Source organism: Neopelma chrysocephalum, unplaced genomic scaffold (genome assembly GCF_003984885.1).
Source record: "Neopelma chrysocephalum unplaced genomic scaffold, ASM398488v2 Primary Assembly neopelma1_43, whole genome shotgun sequence".
NCBI classification, from domain to species: Eukaryota; Metazoa; Chordata; class Aves; order Passeriformes; family Pipridae; genus Neopelma; species Neopelma chrysocephalum.
Window position 1 is genome coordinate 23,635,476 of NW_020897702.1, and position 22,420 is coordinate 23,657,895.

At 41.6% G+C, this 22,420-nt stretch overlaps 1 protein-coding gene across 3 annotated transcripts in view; it reads left to right on the plus strand.

Annotated features, from left to right (window-relative positions):
- Positions 1-216: 216 nt before the first annotated feature.
- TSPAN9 (tetraspanin 9) overlaps positions 217-22,420 on the plus strand; it is a 172,437-nt gene continuing 150,233 nt past the window's right edge. Inside the window, exons 1-2 of one of the 3 annotated variants that reach the window (XM_027677686.1) lie at positions 217-315; positions 10,721-10,765. The gene's annotated coding sequence lies outside the window, so the exon portion shown is untranslated. The remainder of the gene's footprint in view (positions 316-10,720; positions 10,766-22,420) is intronic. The other 2 variants (XM_027677685.1, XM_027677684.1) reach the window with 2 other exon arrangements.

Genomic DNA, 22,420 nt, shown 5'->3' on the forward strand with positions numbered 1-22,420 from the left:
AGGGTCCCGCGGGCGGCAGACGGAGTGGAGTGAATCCCGGGCGAGCCGGCTTCCAGGCAGAGCTCTGGGAAAGGATCTCCGCAGGATGGAGCGGATGGGGTGAGTCGGAGTACCCGGCCGGCAGCGCTCCCTCCCTCCCCTCCTCCGCGGGGCTGGAGCCTCCCCTGGGCAGCGCCCCCAGCTCCTCCCCGCTCGGTAGCGCCGGTCCGAGCCCCTCCTCCCGTTTCCGCTGGCAGGAGCTGGAGCCGTGTCCTGCCGTACCTCCGCCGCTCCCCCTCCACTCGGCCCCATCCGGCCCGGCCCAGGGACGCGCGGGTGAGCCCCAGCACCGCGGGGGGCGAGGGGCGGCGGGGACCTGCGGGCGCTTCCCGGCCGCGGGAGATGGGAGATGGCGGGGGACGGCCGTGGAGGGCGTGCCGGGAGGTGCCGCTGGCAGGGGTCGGGGGTCGCCGGCCCGGCGACTGGAGACGCTGGGGAGCGGCGGGGTCCCGGCGGGATAGGGGTGCGGGTGGCTCGTAGGGGTGAGGAGTGTTTGGTGGAAACAGTAACCTCCCCACCCCCCCTCTGGTGCCTGTGTGATTTTTGCGGAAATAGGAAAGTTGGTTCAGTGGGATGAGACGAGCCCAGCGGCGTCTGCATGCGCGGTCCTGCTCTCCGCTGGGGAGCCCGCGGTGCCCATCCCTCGCTGGAGCTGATGGCTTCAGCTGGGGACTGATTTTTCCCCGCCACCGGGAAAAACACGCCTGGAACAGCGCTGCTGGGTGGCGGTGGGGTTACCTTTCTGGCCTCAGCGGGGTGTGAGGGGGTGGGAGCGCGGAGAAGCCCCCGCGGGAGGGAGGCTGCGGTCCGGGGTGCGATGGGGAGCGAGCCCACGGTGGGCTGACAGCTCTCCTCGTCAGCCGCCCGCGGAGGTGGTGCCAGCAGTTTCTGCCTTCCCCTTTCTTATATAAAACTTGACTCCAGCTTTGCCTTTTCCCGTTCAAGCTTTTGGAAACTTTTCTTGCTGAATCTTGGATATCCGCCTGTCACCGTGCTCCTGATGGGAGGTGGGAGGTCCGTGAGCTCTGCCTCTCGAAAAGGCCTTTAGCTCCAGGGATTTCTCATGGGCAGAGGAAGAACTGTGGTATGGGGATGCTGTGCTGCGAGAAAAACTAGACTACAAGGGTGAATAACACTGCATTTCTCTACTTAATCCTTTTATCAACTCTTTTGTTCTGTGCTTTTACTCTGTATAGTTTTGTAGTTTGAGCCACAGAGCTAGGACTAGGGGCACCTGATTTTTCTACCTGAGTGCACTGAACTTATTTTAAGGCTCAGGGATAAGTTAGCTGGGAAAAAGTTGAATATTCTCCAGGACAGCCATGAGAGTCGAATCACACAGTTTGTTTGTGCTGTTACTCCTTGGTGGACCTAAACTTTGCCTGTGGAAGCCAAAACTTAACATGTTACTGTAGCAAAGTTCTTAGTAACAGGTGCCACAAACAGTTTTAATGGTTTATTCGTTAAGCTGATAGATGGAGTCCTTTGTAGCCAGGATGAATAATTGCAAAGGATAATAGCCACTGAAGAAATGCCTTCATATGAGTTTTATTGATATAGAATATGGACCCAAAGTTAGCACTCAATGACTTTAAAAATGTCAAAAGATAAATTAGTAATGTGATGTTGAGAACACCAAGGAAAAAAATCAGTCCTCATAGTTCTGTGTCCTTTGCTTCCATTTTGCATTTTTCCTCAGCTTCAAGGAGCTAATATAGCATCTGCCTCCAAATCTTTCCCTTTCATATTTTTAGACCTGTGATGATCAAATTGCAAATCCTACATACAACGCCTTTTCTATAATGGGGCTGTAAGACTTATGTCAAACTTGGTTTTGTGTACCTGCCCTTTCTTTAAACCTAATCCTCATGAATAAAGTTGCATTAGACCTTGGGGTCAGAATGTAAGTAATGCAGATTCATCTGCATTATTTAGACAAAACTCTGAGGTTAGAATGATTCTGTTCATCTCTCTTGAGCAGGGTAGAGGATTAACTGTGAATGTCAGTGTTATCTTAGCTATTGTGGTTATTTTAGCAGAAAATAGCTATCAGAGATGCATATCCCACAGTCTTTGCTTTCCAGGCTATTTTAAGTTATTTTCTTCCAATGCATGCCAAACCTCAGCCTGTCCATGAGGATATTTCCAACACAACTGTATGTTTAGTGTGTAAGCCATTCCTCCTCAAATGCACAAACTAAAAATGGCAAAAGAAAAGTAAAACTTGGAAGAACACAGATTAAAATAGCAAAACAACACTGAGGCAGCAGCACTGTTTGGAGTAGTTACTTTCACATTTGTGTCACATATGAAACTAGCATATAAAACTTGCAGCAGAGAATACAAAACTTTGTCTTGGTATTACTCTGTGGGAGCTGGTATGGAGCTAGTTGGGCCCTGAGCAGAAGTGACTGCTTGTTTTAGAAACAGTATGTTAACATACCTGAGACACTGGGGTTTTACAATTGAAAACCCATCTCAGTTTTTCACTTTAGTCACATTTCAGAATTGTGCTGTTTGCAAGTGACTGATGCCCTGTTAGTTTTCTATGTTGCAAGAATGTCACTAGATTTATTGATGCATTAAAAAAAGAGATGAGATACTTTAAAGAAGCTGAACGTGAGCTGGTGGCGTGCTGTGGAAACGAAGGCAGCTGACAATACTCAGGGCTATTTTAGTAAGACTGCAGCCAGTATACCAAAGGAAGTGATTATCTCCATGCACTTAACATTTGTTATACAGAGCCTAGCAGACTGCATCCAGTTTTCTGCCCCAGAGCCTAGAAAGGTATGGATAAACTGAAGCTAGTCCAGTGGAGGGCCACTAGGACCATCAGTGGCCAGAGCATGTTATAGCAGCTGGCCCTTGATAAGGGATGGGGAGCTGGGAACTGAGTGTAGTAACCCAGCTGGCAAGGCAGGTGCCCCACCAACCAGGGCCTTGTCTCGTAGTACCGAGTTTGATAGGGCCAACCATGAGTCTGGATCACTAAGCAGGTTTGTGGTGATAAGGCAGGTCCGAGATCAAGTTCAGGTGTGAATCAGCAGGTCAGGATCAGGCTGACAGATGGTAGTTAGGGCCAGACATGGTCACCGCTGAGCAGGTCAACAGTGATGCAGCAGGTCAAGTGGGGAAGCAAGACCATGGGTCAGGGTCTGGATCGGTAGGGTCCATGACCATACAGAGGCATGGTTGGAGACAGGCACACCTAAAACATACATTGGGCAGGCACTGAAGGCCACAGGCAGAGCTTAAATGAAGTCTGATGCCATGAGCATAGTGCAGGGGTGGATGTGAGGCTAATGAGTGTATTTAAAGGCTGCTCAGGGCTCTCAGAGCCCTCGTACCGCATGGGGATCGTATGCTGAGGGAACAAGGCTTGTTCAGCCTGGACAAGAAAAGACTTTGATGGGACCTATATAGTGACCTTCCAGCAATTAGGAGGAGGTTCTCAAGAGGACAGAGCTAGGCTCTTCACTTTGGTATGTGGTGGCTGTGTGAGGGCTAACAAATACAGATTGAAACAAGAGGTTCAACCTAGATGTAATGAAAGTCTTTCCTGCAGTGAGGATAGTCAGATGTTGTAACAGGCTGCCCAGTTGTTTGCTCTCACAGGTTTTCAAGACTAAAATGGATAGAGTCCTGTTGGGACCTCATAGCTGGCCCTGTGTAGAGTAAAGCGGAATGGAACCCCCTCAGGCCTGCTCCAACATGAGTTCTTTGATTCTGAGATCAAGCAGCCATTTGGTCTGAGAAGGAAGGAGGTCTGCAAAACTTTGGCAATACTTGTAAGTGCCCCAGATGAAGAAATAAAGAAAGGTTTTAGGATTCTGATGTGCTGCTAAGATACTAAGAAGAATTTTAAAAAATTAAATTAAAAATTTTCCTCACTATGCTAGGAGCTTATACTGAACAGCTCTGTGTGTGTGTGGTCAGGGGGATACTTTGTATTTGAAAACTTGCTTTCCTTTAGTGATTCTCAAAGTACAAAGTGCCTTTTTGGCATTATGTTGCTTAAAGATGCTTTCTGAAATAGGCAAAGCAATGTTCTTTCAAAATTCATGTGGGAAGTGTGATGACAATAAAAGATGGTGCTAAGCTTGGGGAAAGACAGAGTATGATCAGGGAAGAGTTCTTACCTGAGGGATTACCTTCTTTGATTCTCTTGAAAATAGAACAAACATGTCAGGTTCAGCAGAGCATTTCCCCACTTGTGCCACAGTTGTTAACAGATTTTAGGAATGAGTCAATCCTGGTAGGACCAGCTTGGCAATACCCAGAGAATGTGAGTGGATCAGAAATAAATCTTTGTCTTCTCTTCATGGCAGTGAAATTGTAAATTGTAAAGTAGGGTTGTGCTGAGGAACTGTCTTCTCTTCACTCAGTACAATGCATGATAGAATTTAATTTTGAGGAGAAGTACTCATTGGGAAGATACAATCTCGTTTATATTTTACTCATATGTAATAAGATGCTCTATTGGAGAATAAAGAGGTATCACTAGTACACTCTGTGCTTTCTCTTTATCTCTCCTGGTCTCCTAAAACTGAGGAGTCTGGAGACAATTTCTGCTACTCCTTGTAGCCTCTCTCAGATGAAACATGCATTGCTCTGTCAGCGTTATGTTGTTTCCTGGGAAAAAAAACATTAAATCCGTCTTCTGGGTCACTTTCTTTGGTTCAGTGACATGATTTCTGTGGTGTGTTTGTGATGAGGCAAGACCTTGCTCTCCAGTGAAAGGTGTTGGATGCTTTCTTCGTTGCACAAGTGTTTCTAGGAAAGTTGTGTGTTTCTGTGGGTTGTCTGCTACCACAGTTAGACAGCACTATTGCTTAAATGTCTTTCAAACCCTACCTCACCTTTCCTTCTGTTTTTTTCTGATATTCCAAGCACTTGCATTCATTGCTGTCAATACCAGTCTTGAGGGCTAGAGTTTATAGAATAAGGCATGATTCTTGGGCAGAACCCAGCTGCTTTTGGCTTGTTTGCAAGCACAGTAGAAAAGGAGGTATCTGACCGTGCTTCACATGGAAGAAAGAACAGATAGGAAATGTGGGATCTCCAGTAAGTAATGAGCTGCGTTTTGATGCCAGTGAGTCGTATTAAGCTGTTAGATTGCCTGTTGAGGACGAGTGAAAAAGTTCTATTGTTGAAAAGCTTTTAAAATCAAGAGTATAAAACAGACAGGCAGGTTCTAGGGATAGCTCCAGGCAGATAAGGCAGACTAAATTATAAAAATATGCTCCAATAAGCCTTTAAGTGGACAAATGTATTAATTAAGCTTAGCATTTCTTTGCAGTGATGTGAATATGATGTTGTAATACTATGGTTACACTGAAGTAGTAACAAATTTAAAAGATTTGAAGTTTGCATTAATCCTTGTTTCAAAAAGTATAACAGGAAAACTTTTCTTATTAAAGTTCTTTTGAAAACACTTTTCCCTTTTGCTGTCAGAGTTTCTCCTTTCTAATGCAAACGCTGTCATGCTGTTCTAATGCTTGATATTTCTGAAGGTGGAAGTGACTAATAGCTAGGGTGTTTATTTCCATGATCCCTGTTACAAATGCAACAGAGGAAACAAACTGCATTAACTAGTGAAAAGCCTGTTAGATTTTTGAGGCCGAGTCACTATATGTCTCTAGAATCAGCTGAACTGTGTTACCTGAATTTTAGCTTCTACACTGATATTGCTCCAGTAGACCTGCCTTTGCTGTGGGCAGTCTTCACTGATTTACAATTGCTTGGGCTGGTCTGTGTAAACTCAAAATAAGGATATGATGGAGTATATCAACCTCATGCAGGCACAGGACCACAGAAGCTGCATTATTGACATGTGGCATGTGCGAGGAGGAGGTAGGGTTAGACTGGAGAAGGAGCTCAGGGAAGGGTGGGTGGGAAGGCAGGAACCTTAAGAAGGCAGTAGGCTAAGGGAGAGGAAGTCTGGACCCCTCCCATGGGAGGAAGGGCTGAAAAGGAAGGATGAGGTGGTACACTGAACAGAATGCTGAAATGGCACACCCAGCAAGTCTGAAGGAGACTTAGCTCAAAATTTTGAGACTCTGTCCTAGGGAACAGGGATCAGTGCAAAACATGGAGAACAGAGGGCTCTGTGAACTTTCCTGTATGTGGTGTCCTTCAAGTTTACTCCTAATGAAATTAATTTGACCTGCAGGATTGAGGGAGGCAAGACTTGAAGTTGAAGGAATCCTGTCTTTAGGACACTGGTGCAGAGAACTCATAGAAAAGAAAATGTTGTGACAGAGCTAGACGGTAGGTTTAGCTCTATTCATGGGCTGCACTGTTCTCTATAACCTCTAGGTAATCATTACTAATTTTCAAATGAATATGGATACAGAGGGGCAAAGCCTGAGAGACAGCACTGCGTACTTAGTGTTACTAACCCAAGTTCCTTGTCTTGTGCAATTGGGTGGTCAGTGCTGTCTGTTCAAGTGCCTTATGGCAGTGTGCTGACAAACACTTTTTATGGTGATTGCAGCCATACTCAAAACTCATGTTGAGCACAGGCAAGGAGACTTTCTGTTTTGATTTGCACATTTCTAAAGGTTAAATAATTCAAGAATGCTTTTGAAAGCATATTTTCCTTTCTCTGTGTCTATTGCTGTTTTTTGCCCATAACTGCATACAGTTGAGTGTAAGGTAGTGTTCAACTAGCTTTATTTTAGACAGTTCCCTGATTTCTGAAATATATACTTATCTCAAAATCACCTTTGCATTCTGTTTTATTTTAAGACTGTAACCATATGTGAATGAGGGGTGTTACTTGACTTTGTCTGAAGAAAGTGCAACTGAAGTTGTGAAGGATAGAAAGCAACGTTCTAAGAATGTCTAGTGTGTTGTTTCCACTGGAGGACAGTCTGCACAGTATTGTTTATATATATTTATATACATGTGGACAAAATACCATTAGGGGAATGGGATAATGGTTCTGGCAATAGAAGAGACCTGTACTAACATGCAGATGGGAGCGTGTCTCCTTGTAAAATAAAAACCTAAATGACTGGCTTAAAAGCCTGTACAGGAAACCTTCCAAATATAAATAAAGTTATTCTCTTTCATACAGCAGAGCATTTGGATCTCTCCAGTGCTGCTGTGCTGTCTCACAAAGTTTTGCCAAGTAACAGTGGCTCTGAGTGTTAAAAAGGCTCTTGCTGATCTGTTTCCCAGCAATGGAGAAATCAGCAGGACAGGCAAGACTTTGCATTCATAGCACCTGGGGCACTGTGGACAGCAGCAGAGGCAGATATGGGGAGTGTTGACACCTATTACTGAGCTGTTTGGCGCCATCAAAGATGAAGAGCAAGAGGGGAGACCTGCAGCTCTGGGAAAATTTCCAATATATTCCCCTCACACCCACTCAGGATGGAAGATGGAATAAATCCTACACTCTGAAACTTCTCCTATTTCAGGTGGGTAACAGGGAAGACCCAGGACAGTATTTCAGGTGAATATGGTCATAGATTAGGATAAGAAGGCCATGGTAAAAGTACTTGTTGGGACCAGTGATCCATAGAGGGATATGACTATTTGTAAAGGAAGAAACTTCATTGTGAAGAGGAGCTTTTTGGATGTGTTCTCTATGTCAGTTATACAGGAGGCAAAGTGAAAAGGACTGTGAAGCAGAGAGGGGATCTTGTAGGGAAAACCAGGAGGAGGAAATGAAAACAGACAGCATCTTAAGTTCCCACACCAATGTAAATTTATCTGCGTGCCTTTCAGTTTTCCAAGTTCCGTGTTGTCCCACTGTTCCCTGATAAATAATCACCACAAAGCATCCCCCAAAACTTAAACAAGAAACTCTCCCCTTTTCATTCTGTTTTTCTTAAGATAATTTCTGAAGACATGTCTTCGAAAGCAGTCAGTTTTCCCTGAAAAATTCACCTTCCATTTCCTACTCACCAGGGAGTTTGAAGAAGTCCCTGTTGCATCTTGCTTTCTTTTATGAAAGCAGAAAGTCCTGCTTGTGTCTCATTGTACCTTGATTTTCCCAGCTATGTAGTCTCTATCTTCAATTCTTCCTTCTTATTCTGTTCTCTATCAATTCCTCTTTGAAGAGCTGAGGAAGTTCATTCTATGGTAAGAGAACCATAGATTATGTTTTGCTGTCTTTAGTCCATTTCTTCCTTGCTGTTTCTACATTAAACTACAGCAAGAGAAACAAAACTGGTCCAAGTAATTTAGATATGTAGGTGTTTTTCTGAACTGCTTTTTAAGGAGCTCTTTAAAGAGAAATATTGCTTCATGCAGGAATCCCCACCTTTCTTCGTGCTTTAGCAAATAGTATTTATTTCATCTGTTTTTAAAATTTGAAAGTGATTTCTCAAAATTTTCTTAAGGCTCTTGTCTGTTTTGAAGGTGCTAAGGCGTCCCTCTTAATTTAAGAGACGCTGAGAGGTTATATTCTGTGCTCAGTGTTCTTCTTAAGTCAGTAGAAGATTACTATCAGACTATTTCTGCTTGGATCACTAGACAGTGCAATTTCTGTTTCAAAGATCTGAAAGTGGTTAGATGTGTAGGTTTTAATTTTGTTGATAAAATCCATCCATCCCATACTTCAGAAATAAAATATCCCCATAGCAAACTTGAAACTGCTAGTGGCAGCCAAAGTAGGTATTTACCTGGTGCTGATAACATTAGTCCAAGGCATCCATTTACAAAAGCAAACAGACTTTTCTCCCCCTTGGGGCATGATTTGAGGAACTGAAAGACAAGCATGCTTTATTTTAGAGAATGAAGTGTGGTGATGTACCTAACAGTTATCAGGAGATGTGTCTACCAATCACTGAGCTTTCTAGAGGAGAAAAGATCTACATTTTCTTCTGGGTTTTGCTAGCTCTCATATTGTAGGACTTATGCTTTGAAAGGTAGACTTGTCTCCTTACTTTGCTCAACTGTGAACTGTGAATTGGAGAGGTTACCTGACTGCTGAGTACAGTTCCCTACTCATGTAGACACCATGGTGAAAGACGCAAATTTCTGAAGGATGTGCAGAGTGGCTGTTCCATACAGCATCATTCATTGCAACAACCTTGTACCTACCTGAGGCCTGTGGTGAGTCTTGGGGGGCAGGAACTGAGCTCTTCAGTTCATCTGCCTGTGAATTTTCATTTCGCTGGTTCTGGTCTGTCAGAAGGTTCTTGTTTCTTTGAGTTTGTTGTCAATGTTAACAGCAAGACCTCTTTCCTCTAACAGTTTTTAATTTTCCTTTCTTAATTTTACTGCATAGACCTGGTTTTGTCAAGACAATCAGTGTATCTCTGATGTGGCTAGGACTGCTGTCTGTCGCTGGATTACATGACTTGAAGTACTTCTCTCAGACCATTTGCTACAGATCGTGCTGTGTTCGTAACAGTCTTACATCAGTGGTAAATGAAGTTCATCTCTAAATGTGGTTGACAGCGTACTGTGTGTGACATCAGTTTGACTAACTAGCCAATATTTGTGAGTGGAACTGTGGGAAACTTGGATTATTTAATTATCAAATTCTTTTCCAGTTTTTATTTATTGCTGAGCCACATTTGACTTCTGTATGAGTAGTTCAGTGGCTGAAATTGTTGTCACTTCTGTCTTTTGGGAGCTATTTAGGTTGGGTGGATTTCTGAGTATGCTTGACATAGAGCCTGACATCAGTGATGAGCCTAGTGCTCATATAGTATTAGTTTCCTTTAAGGGAGGTATATAGAACTGATTTGTGTGTTATGTTGAGGTGCCCATGTGCTCAAGCAGGTAAGTAAATACACTGTGAAATCAACAACAGTGTTTCATTATCTTACTTGATACAGTGAAGCAGGCCAAGGGAAAGCATTCATTTAAAAATCAACAACAGTGGAATAATGGAAACATTTCTGGTGACAGAGTTTGGTGAATAATCACAATTCTTTTTTAAATGATCAGTGTGTACTTTTTTTTGTATGCAGCTGCAATAATTTTGATGGGCTTTTAAACACTGGAGATGGTACTGTTCTGTGTCTTCTCCATGTGGCTGGAGGAAGTCCTAGTCTCACTCTGGTCAGTTTGCTATTTTTGTAGCACCCTTCTGACATTGGGGCAGTGTTGTTACAGCCCTAAAAGTTCCAGTATGAATTGGAGAAGGTGGGGTGCTTTTATATGGTGTGGATTTGAGTGATTTTCATTCCAGCAGTGTTTTGTTTTACCAGAAGCAAAGGTGAGACCAGTCAGAAAGTGGGGTTAGTGTAGGATGGTTCATCAGGAAAGGCCTTGCTTAATTTCTGTTTTTTTTCTGCTGTAGGCAGGTCATCAGGTGTCATGGTGATAATGGGGGACCTAAGTTCAAAGGGGTAGAAGCACTGAATTTTTCTGACTAGTATTTCTGACTTCATTGACACACAACTTTTGCTTTCCCCCATGATCTCTGTTTTCCCTTTATTTTCTGTAAATCTGTTTTAATATTTTGCCTATTGCTATTATTTAAATTCAAGTCCAGATGAAATCAGTATATTATGCCCTGGAGACCAGTGTTTAGACTTACTCCTTCTGTTCAGAAGCAGGTGGAATTTGACATACCTTTTCCTAGTTTTTGGTTGGGTTTGCTTTTTTTTTTTCTCCCTTAATCTCTCCTTTCTGTCCTCCTAAGCTAATTATGTTTGTAGTGGGAAATGGGTTCAAAAGGCAAAAAAGTTAATTCTGTTCTTCTTCTCTCCAGGTTTGGTCTGTGACTTTTTCATTGGCGAACATCGAATTACCTCAGGTAAGTAAGATCTCTGTGAAGGATACTTGGAGTCAGTCAGCCTTGTCTTTTGTACTGCTCACATTGACATTAAGGGTAGATGAGTTGGTCCAACACTAAGCCCTTATGAAACTTTTTCGTAATCCGTTATTTTCTTTCTACAAATGCTGAGAGAGTCCACACTAACATGGTTGTTGTTGGGGTTGTCTCCAAATGCTGCTCTAAGTACCAAAGGAAGTGTAGCAGAGGAGGACAGTAATTCTCTTCATTATATGCAAATATTTTTCTTCCTCTCTTTTCTTACCAGTGACATTTTTTGGGAAAGGAAGCAGGGAAGAACAAAACAGGGTTCAAACTGATATCACTTTCATTAGTCCATCTAAGTTTTATCCTTTTGTGCAAGGGTAATTCTACTAACACCCTATTCTATAAAAGGTTGGAAAAATAGACTTATCATGGAGGAACCCACTGCTGCCCTGGGGTTAGTTGTCTTAGTACAGCTGCAGGCCCCTTGCTTTGTGTTTTTACATTCCCTGTGTTCTAAAGGGATTTAGCCTTGGCTAGAAGTGAGTGGAAGATGTGGCGCTGCCTACTTTTCATTATGTTTCTGACATAGTAGAAGCAACTTTTGCTCCTTTAGAAAAAGAAAAAGTGTGAGCCACCTCTCTGCTGAATGTCATGTGTTCTGCCAAAGGCTGCAAGGAGTGCAGGTTGGTAAGTCCAAGCAGTAATAGCAACAGAGAGATAATAGTCCACTCTTGCACTTGGCTTGCCAAGAACTATTTCATACTTCTGTGCTGCTATGTAAAACTTGTAAAGACAACTGCAGGCAAAGAACATCTATTGTTGTACATTTCAGGATGAGTGATAAGAGATTATGGTCTGTGAAGGGAAAGAATCTCCTTGCAATTTGAAAAAGGTAGGAATATGTTAGGTGAGGCTAATATAAAGGAATGCTGAAGCTTTCCTTTACACTTGTGTAAATCATCATTACAGGTGCTGCCACACAGTGGCTCAGTCCTGGGCTCATGGCAAAGATGCATCAACCTTGGGATACTGTTTATGGAAGGGAGAACTGAGAAATATACCAAGAGAGATTTTTCAGTGTGACACTTTCAGTGTCAAGGCAGTAGTTCGCTTGTCTAACTGCTGTGGAAAATTTCACTTGTAGGATCTGTGTGTTTCCAAGAGAAAAATTAGTAATAAGATGCATTAATACGAGGTATACAACTAGTTTAAAATCTATACATTTGATATTGGACATGACTGTGGTTTAACCCCAGTCAGGAGCCAAGCCCCATGCAGCTGCTCACTCACCCCCCCACCTGTGAGATTGGAGAGAGAATTGGAAGGGTAAAAGCTGGAAAATTTGTGGGTTGAGATAAATACAGTTTAATAGGCAAAGCAAAAGACACGCATACAAGCAAAGCAAGGAATTAATTCATTGCTTTCCACAGGCAGGCAGGAGTTCAGCCACCTGCAGGAGAGCAAGTCCCCATCGAGGTGACTTGGGAAGACAAACACCATCACTCCAAGTGTCCCCCCCCTTTCCTCCTTCTTCCTCCCACTTTATATACTGAACATGATACCGTATGGTATGGAATATCCCTTTGGTCTGTTTGGGTCACCTGTCCCAGCCGTGTCTACTCCCAATTTCCCATGTACCTCCAACTTGCCAGCATGGTCACACAAAAAGCAGAAAAGGCCTGGACTCTGTGTAAGGCCTGCTCAGCAATAACAAAAGCATCTCTGTATTATCAACCCTGTGTTCAGCACAAATCCAAACATAGCCCCATACCAGCCACTGTGAAGAAAACTAGTTCTACCCCAGCCAAAACCAGCATGGACATGAATAGCTTCCAGGTATTTCTATGGCAAGACAAAGAATGAAGAGATAGTTGGGGGTGTTAGGCATCGATACAGGTAACGTCTGTATTTGTAGTAGATGAGACACAATGTTTTAGTATGTAAGATAAAGAACCTATGAAATTTCATGCTGTAGAATTTAAGATTGTTATAAAGAGTCTTGGCTTAGTCATAAAATGTCTCTGCTTAAGGCTGCTCTGTATTTACATTTTGCAATGAGTTTTTTGACTACTTTTTGCATGTGTGCCATGCTCTGAATCATACAGAATGGTGCTCTGTTGATTCCTGTGTCCTGGGAAAGCTGGGTGATGGAGTACACTAGGGAAAAGATAGCTGGGGAAGATTGAAATGGTTGTTATTTGTTCCAGGAGTTTTCTTTCTGTTCATGCTTGTGCCACTTGAAATTATTGCTGTACTGAGAGCTCTTTCATCTTGTTTCCACACCTTTAAAATTTGATACTGCAGAAATTAATGTAACATTATCTATAATGTTTAAACTGCCTTATGTTATGAAAGTGAGAATTCCCACAGCAGCCTTAACTCTGTCCCCAGAAGAGAAAGCAAATCAAGTGAGTGTCTTAAGTTACACCATTGTGTAGCACTGGGCATTAGGATGTACAGTTTGATAAATATTTACGTTTCAGATCTGGTCCAAGTCCATGGCAGTAAAGAAATATCGTATGTTAATTATGCTAAATGATCATATTACACTGGTAAATGGGAATAGGCTTGATTCCCAGAATGCCGATCTGTGATTCACATCATCAAGGAGTACAAAAGAGTCCACATCCCTTAGAGAGAGAAGATAAATAGGATATTTCAAACATTTTTTTGCATTGACAGTAATATGCAATTGTTTCCCCTTTTCATTATGTTCCTGAAATCAGTTTCACAGCAGATTGAAAAATTAACATCCCATCTCTAATGGTGCTTTAGAAATTACCTCACTTTCTTTACCTTGCTGATCAATGTTAGCTACTAGATTTCAGATACTCTTTTACATTAATTCAAGGATTTTCTTTTCAAAGTTGTCCATTTCTGCGAAGAAGATAGGACTTGGGCACGCTGAACAGAATGGGAAACGTGCTTTTTGCTTTCTGTGAAACATTCTCAGTCATATTAAAAAACTTGCCAGACTTGAATTTCTAGAAACTGAACAATAAATTGTTAAAATAAAGTGATTGAATACCTTGCTAGTGTGTGGTGTTGAAGTTTAGTGAAATACTGCTATTCATCACTTAGAATTAAATACAGTGTATTACAAAAGCTATTGTAGGAGACTGCTCAGTAGAGAACTCAGGCTTAGATTGAGTAGTGGAGGTGGTCTTCAGTTTGTGAGATGCTTTGTGATGCTATGTTTTTGGCAGGCAGCCACTCTAGATAAGATGGACATTTTAACATACACAGTGTATTAAATAATGGGTTTTAAATGTTTAAGGTGTTGTCGTATGGGAACAAGTTGGCACTATGCCTTACCCATGTGGTAGACTGTGAAATCTTCTAGGGTGACCCTGGGCGCCTCACTGGGGCAGGGCTGCTTTTGGTTTGTGTACTTTGTTTTGGACTGTGAGCAGGGTCATTGCTCCCAAGTTCATTATACTGCGCCCAGCAGAGTGAGGCACAGAGAGGAGGGCCTGGGAAGTACTGTACAAATACAAGCTGTGAAGTTTTATTCAAAATGAGATCAGACAAGCAAGATGAAAAAGAGAAGTATGAGAAGAAATTTCATTAACTTATTTTGCTGTCTTACAGTCACAGAAGTAACTTGGCGACTCCGTTGTGCCAAAGGTGCATATTTGTAAAAATGTGTGAAGCATGCTGGGGTGTCCACAGTTGGACCAACACCTTGTTTGTATCTGATTTGAATGACTTCTTGGCAGCATTCTCTGTTCTTTGTCATAAGTATAACTTGTCCAATTAAATGGATAATGTTAGATCATGTCTTCAGGAACATTTTTAGAAGTTATGCTAAGGTAGCCTGAGGAAAAGAAAGTTGCAGTGGTCTTGGGGTTGGCCTTTGGCCAGGTCAGGGTAATTTTGTTTGCAGAGTCTCTGTTTAAAACAGAATCTCTGTTTTAAACTGGATTCTGAGGTCTTGAGGCAGAATTGTAAATGATCCTGTCCTGTAAGTTACTAAGTAATATGATATAGCTGAATTTTAATGTGCCATAAACTTAAATTCCCATATATGAGAGCGCCCTACTGGTAAAAGATAAATTAGTTACAGGGAAAGGAAAATTATTTGTCCCAGAGATACTGCTGAATTAATCACTGGCTCTTTTCAGGTTGCTTGAACCTGGAATGTTTGTCCCCATCATTAATTAACATGTTTTCTTATTCTGCTCCCTTGGAATATCAGATTTGTGGCCCTTTGCCAGAGGTGGATTTTTATTAAAGTTTTTTAATAAAGAGAAAGATTTTCACTTGAGTCCTTAGTGACATGTAACCAAATCTTCTTATGAATGATAGGGTGAGGCTGTTTCTTACTTGCTTATCATATGAGAGAAGGCATGGAGGAATGTGATCACCGATGGAGTACAATTTTCTGCTCTTCCTTAGCTTGTTGTCTCTATTGCTTGATACCAAGCTCCCACAGAGCTGTGATCTGCAGCTGCCTTCCATAAAGCTGTTCTTGAGTATGGCAGCCTCTGAAAGCAATTGTGGAGTCTATCTCTCTGGTCTGACCTGGTCCATGGTACCTGTTTTGTTGCATGCAGCATATTGTCTGCACTCTGTGATGAAATTAAAGCCCCTCATTTTTAATAGTGATGTATATATTCATATGATAGCCTATTGGGCAGCTGTGACCTAAATTCAATTTCTTAAAACAGTAGTTTTCATTTTTTTCTATTGTCAGACCTTTAACATTTTCTACTGGAGGCTCTCTGTATACTAAATTCAAATCCACTTTGATTTCTGATTTATTGGCTACTGTATTTAAGTTGTTTACCCAACTATTAATTTCTGCTTGGTGTATCACACTTGTGTAGCTCAGCTTCAGAGAGGCTATGAATGGTCAGGTTTATTTTGTTTTAAGGAACCAAGAAAGTGAACTTACTAGAGTACCAAAACTTTCACTGTCAGTGGGTTCTTTCTTTCTTTTTCTTCTTTTGCATAAAATTATTGCTCTTGTAATCCCTGAATGGTCTCTTTCAGTGTAGGAGAGAAATCTGTAGCTTCATGTGGGTGTAGGTGGGAATTTTAGAAGCTGCACTACTTTCCATGCTAGTAGCCCTGGTCTCCCCCTCATCATTTGAAAAGGGATACTTCTGTCACTGAGCAGAAGCATTTGTGGTATCACAGAGGTTAGAGATGGCAGTGAGAAAAAAACACTAAACTTTCCAGCTCTCTGTAGAGCCAATATCAAATTGCTCCTTATTAATGTGTTTCTTGGCACTTTGGTTCAGTTGCTGCAGATTTTCTGGCAACTGCCTGCCCCTCGGGCAGGTGGGTTTCCCCCTAGCAGAGCCACAGAAATATGTTCCTGATACACTGGATACTTTTTGTATCATTATGGATTTAGAAGTCACTGCCAAGGCTATCACTGAGCCCATTGCTTGGTGCTTTTGAAAAAAAAGTTGGGGATATATGTAGGTATCAAGAATAGATGTTAATCCTCTTTCTTTCCCTTTTATCAAGCTAATTAATCACTCTTCCTTTGTGTGTTCCTATAGTGGCAGTACTGGGAGTCTGTTAGCTTGTGCTCAGCCCTGTGCTGTTCTTGACGAAACTGTGCTACTCAGCTGCTTTATATTTGCCATCCTGCCAGTTCCTTCACTGCCTGCCTCTGTATTGCCCTCAGGCTAACATGGAGATTAATTGACCTAGTAATGTTTCCTTTTTTAAAGTCATCACTCCAGGAATGTTTAAGAAGGAAAATAAGGGAGTTAGGAAACAAATAGTTGGTTAGCTAGGATTTAGTGTGCAAGATCTGAGGACAGGTAACACAAAGCAGTATTATTAATGGGAAAAGTATGGCACAAATGCGCTATTGCTATATAGAGTGCAGGATGTGAGAGATGGAAAGCCTATTGTATTTCCTCTAATTTGCCCTCAATAGTGGGTTTCAGAGGCTCATGCAGACATTCCTGAAGTAACTCATCAGGAAGCTTCTTTTCCAAGTGGTCTGCATCAAGCAAATCCCAGAACCTTACCCGATTCAATTATCTGATTGAATTGAGGGTTGATAAAACCTTTTTGGGGTTTGATAGGTTATTCAGTAACAAAGCCAGGCAATAAAGTCAGGTGGAAACTGAAAGACGCACGAACTGACAAAAGCCTGTCATGTGGACCGAGAGGAGGTAAAGCAGTAAACATTTTGAGGTGGCCTCTTTGATGCTATGCAAGATGGGTAAAATTTGAACCCAAGGTTGTTAGCATTTGGTTTGCCTTCGTGTGTTTATTTTTGCCTTCTGTTCCAGGGAAGCGCATTAAATCAGGCTTGACTGTACATTGCTAGCAGTGGTAAGGATGACAGGAGATGCTGTGGGCATGGAGAGTGAGCCATGCATGGCTAAGGACAGAAATGGAATTTGATGTCTGTTACTCTGAGCAGGACAGATAACACAGATTTGTGTGGAGCAGTTACAAAAGCACAAACTCATCCTCATAGAAAAATTAGGTTGAATTTGGGAAGAAAGTAAGCTTAAAGCACAGTCAGACTTTGCAGGGGGCTCTGTCTCTGACATGAGTGTTTACACACAGTGTTGACACTGTAGTTATTTTGGATTGTTCTCAGCCTAAGCAAGCTAAAGGATGATGGATTTGTCACGTACCACTGCTGAAAATAAGTATATCAGTTACTCAGCAGAACTCATATCATGATGCATATATTCTTGTCATAATAATTTTTGTAAACATTTTAAAGTGCTTGTGCTATTTAAGGTGAAAACAGAAAACTAAGTAGTTTTAGCCACCATTTTTTAAAAGTGGTTTTGATTTTAAAATGTATTTGCTTTTTTATAAGCATACTTAAAAAAATGTGAAGTCTAACAATTAGTCTATGTTGTCTCTGGAGATCTATTTTTAGCCTAAAAAGTGTTTATGTATCTAATTTAAGTGTTATGTGCTTCTCTAACAGCATTACCTACTTGTTTCTTACATATCTTTTTCATATTAAAAAGAATATAGAAACAGTCAAGAAGAAATGAGTGAAGGCTGTGTGTTGTGACATGTATGGTTTTTTCACTGTTTTGATGTTAATTTTTTACAATTAACATCAAACTTACAACGTTGTAAGTTACTATACAATTTCAACTTACAACATTGTGAGTGGCATTTCTTAAAATATGTATTATTAAACCTGTTTGTTTTTTTCTTGTGGCTTGTGATTCTAAGTTCTATTCACCTCCTAGAAAGTAAAGATGTACTAAGAGCTAATTTTTGCATTGGATGCCTCACACGTAAGAAGTGTCAAGTGTGGTCTTTGTCTGGCCACACCTATGACACTTAGTGCTGTTTGGGTCATTCCAGAGACATGCAAGATGGGAGGAGGACTCCAGGAGTAAAATGAATATTGATATTTTGCAGTTTTTAATAAGTAAATCAGTAGGCTGGAAACCTTCCTTGTAATTTATTATTATAATCTTGTTACTTAATTAAAAAAAAAAAGATAATTTCTGGAAAGCCAGTGAGTATGGCTGTATAAGAGTACTAATTTTTGCCCTTTGCATTTACTGACATTTGTATATGTCTGGCTTTCAAAGCTAATGGCTGAAATAAAAATCTCAGGGACAACACTGACCTTTGTGAAGATTTTTTACTTGTCACAATTGTTTACTGCTTTAGTCTGCAGTCTGCTGTTTGTTTTTTGTTTTTTTTTTTTCTAAGGGAGGTGGCTGTTTGGTTGGTTTGATTTTTGTTTTGTTCTTTTTTTTGTTTGTTTTTGCTTTAAAGCTGCTCACAGTGCACCTTTTATTTATTGGTGTGATACACTATGCAATGAAGACTTAAGCTGGCAAAGAGCTGGTGCCACAGAATGCACTTTTTTACTGTTTCCTGCTTTTGTATTTTCATGCGAGTGCTTCCTTTGATAGCAGCACAGAACAATACATAGCCTAAACTCTAATTTTTTTTTAACAATTGTTACTTGTTCAGGAACAGTGGTTTACAGTTGGCTAGTACCAGTCATCTACAACTGGTGGATGAGTGTGCAGTTGAGGGAATCCAGCCAAGCTCAGACAAATTCCTGTTTGTTAAAGCATCCTGAGCTCCCAATTTGAAAGATATTAAATGAGACTGATTAACCTTTGATGAATGAGAAAATACAAGATGAATATAGAAAGAAATAAAGTAATTTGGGCATGGAATATTTTTTTTAAGGGAGGGTGTGTAAAGAGAGAGAAAAAGCTAATCTTCAACATTGGTATAGGTTAAAATAGCACAGTGACTTTGTCCACTCTTTGTTCCACTTGATTTACAGAAAGCTGCAGATCTGTTTGTGTACCCTTGTTTCAAAATAACATCTGTTAATTCACCTCTAGGCACTTTTATTTGCATTATCCTAATTCCGTGGATACCCAATTAGAACAAACATATGAAATACTTAAAAATGAAAATATATAGTATTATTATACACGCTGTCCTATCTTTTAATTTGGTAGTCTCCCAAGATGCTTAAAAGAAACACGAGGAGGTTCACTGAAACTCGGAGATGGGAGAAACAATGAAAGCAAATTGTACGGTTCCCATCATACCTTGTATCATCATTATAGATTGTGGAAGCCATCATCAGGGTGATGACTCACAAGGGCTGAGAGTTAAGGGCATTTAAACCAGTTTGGGGATACAGTTAGGTAATGAATACCAAGTATAATACACAAGAAATCCTACCTGGTGAAGGATGTTAAATATCTGGTTTCAGCTCTTAGGTCTATTCTCCACCCATTAAGTTCAATTAGGGATTTTCTTGTCCCTTCCTGTTCGACCATAGCACTCGGCATTTCCAGACTGATCTAATATTTTCTTAAGTGAGACACCAACAGACTGTGCATCATGGTGTGTCTACTCTGATCTGACCACAGTGCCCACAAACAGGAAGTTCGTGGGAACTGCTGACCTTCTGGTAGTGTAAGGACACAGAACATGACTGCATCACCACGTGACGGGAAGGTTGTCATATTCGATCGGAGGCATGCTTATTATTCAGCAAAAATGGAGACATTTTCCTTCCATTTCAGTAACTGCTGTTATGAAATGAGAGTGTATTAAGGGAGTGTCAGGAAAAGGAGAGAAAGGAAACAGGCTGCAGGCCCCTGGGGAATGAGTCTGCCCACAGCTGTGGGATGGTCAACAAAGATGATGGGAAATTGCCTTTGGATTAGATGAGTTGTTTTGTAAAAGTGGGTGGATGTCAGACTAGATGCTGTATGAACTCAGAGATTCCCAAAGGATAGTACATGTGCTGGTTGTGGTATCTGAGCATGCCCATGCAGCAGAATTGTATTATCATGCTTAGAATGTGCTTAAAGCAGCAGCACTGCCATGAAAGTATGTACCTGACCATAGTGATTTTGAAACTTCTGTAAGTCTGTAAGTCTCCTTTAGAGACTGACATTCCTATCAAATATTTATAAACATAATTCTCTGCTTTAAAACTGTATTTGTCTTTTTTCCTAAATATTTAACTGTGCTTCAAAGATTCAGTGTGCTTACTGTGATGTAATGCCTACTGCTGATACTGGTGTGAACAGCATTGAATTTTTTGACAGATTTCACAAAACTGCTGAACAAAAGTAACTGTGTAATGTGGGTGACTGTTACTGTATGTGTAACTGAGAGTCATGGGAGCAACTCGAAGCCAAGTATTACATCAGACTCTACATTCCAGGCAGTGGTTTGGTTTGGCCCTGCTGGGTTATTGCTGCTCTCAGAGTTTGTGTCAGCAAGTTTACTCGTGATTGACATGAAGTTTTGATCCAGATTAATGATATTAAATGTGGGCCCCATCATTGACTACCGTGATGAGATACTTGACACTACTCTACAACTGGCAGTCTTCATGCTAATGATGGCTCTCATGGAGCAGATACAGTAAGGGTAATGGCACTATAGGGGTGATACACAGGCCAAGGGTGACCATCTGTGTCATGGAAGCTTTCCAAAGACTTTCTCCCAGCCTGATTAAAAGTTTGTGTCTATACGACCTTGTACATCTTGGTACCCGTATCAGTATGTTTGTACTGAAGGAAGCATATGGAGAGAGTGGGGACACTGTTTTAAATTGTCTTGAAACAAATGCTGCTAACTAAGCACATAAGCTGTGGGTGAGCAGCTCAAACATTCCTCAATGCTACAAACATATGCTAGTGCTCCTTGTGCATTGTGTGTAGAACAGGAAACCCTGGTATAGGCATATGTCAGATGTTAAAGCCATTTCAAATACCATTTTATAAAACTGCATTTATAAATGCACCCAACAATAAATAAATATTGATATTTGTGATGATACTATCAGAAAGGGCATTGAATCTATGATACTCCAGACTCCCTGTGCTTAGGTTTATAAGGTGATGTTACTTGCAGAATCATTCAGGTTGGAAGGGACCCCCAGGGGTCATCTAGGCCAGCTCCTTCTCAAAGCAAGATCAATGCTGACTTCAGACTAGGTTGTTCAGACTTTGTCCAGGTGGTTCTTGAAAATTTACATGGATGTAGATGCCACAACCTCTCAGACACCTGTTCCAATACCTCAGAGCAGTGATTTTTAATATCCTGTGGCAGCTTCAGTTGTCTGTTGTTCTCCAGCCTCATACTTCCATAAAGAGCCTGGCTCTGTGTTCTTGGTAACCTTCTTTTGGGAACTGAAAGTCTGCTACTATGTTACCCAAAGCCTTCATAGGTGAAACAAGCCCAATTTCATCAGCCTTTCCTCATAGGCCCAGTGCTCTTATTTTGGCTGGACTTGTTCAGGTTTCTCATAGAACAGTTTGGGTTGGAAGGGACCTTTTAAAGGTCATCTAGTCCAGCCCCCTGCAATGAGCATGGACATCATCAACTACATCGGGTTGCTCAGAGCCCTATCCCAGCTGGCCTTGAATGTTTCCAGGGATGGGGCACCTACCACCTTTCTGGGCAACCTATGCCAGTGTTTTATCACTCTCATTGCAAAAAACTTCTTTCTTATATCCAATCTAAATTGATCCTCCTTCAGTTTGAAACCGTTCCCCCTCATCCTTTCACTGCATGCCTTTGTAAAATGTCCCTCTCCAGCTTTCAGGCCCCCTTTAGGTACTGGAAGACTGCTGTGTCTCGCCAGAGACTTCATTTCTCCAGGCTCAACAATTCCAACTCTCAGCATGTCTTCATTGGAGAGGTGCTCCATCCCTCTGATCTCCTTCATGTCCCTCCTCTGGCCTCCCTCCAGCAGTTCCATACCTTTTATCAATGTCTTTCTTTTACTGTAGGCCCAGAACCAGATTTAGTACAGTGTTGAGTGCAGGAAAACAACCACTTCCATTATCTACTATGTATGCTCTTGTGGATACAGCCCAGTAAGCTTTTAGCCTACATTGCAATTCTGAGTCCTGTTTACCCTAGTTGCCACAGAGTTGTCACGTTTCAGCAGACGTCTGTTCCTGGTGGCCTGTTTCTCTGGCCTGTCTAGTCCCTCAGAAGGGTAGCTCTGCCCTGGAACTTATTGACTGTATCCCCTAGTTTTTTGTCATCAGCAAACTTGATGAAAGAGTAGTGTGTCACCTTCTTCAGGTCACTGATAAAGATGTTAAACAGGATAAGCCTCAAGATAGACCCATGCAGTACTCTACTTATTGCTGGGGCTGCAGCACAGAGTATGAACTTCAACCACTATTC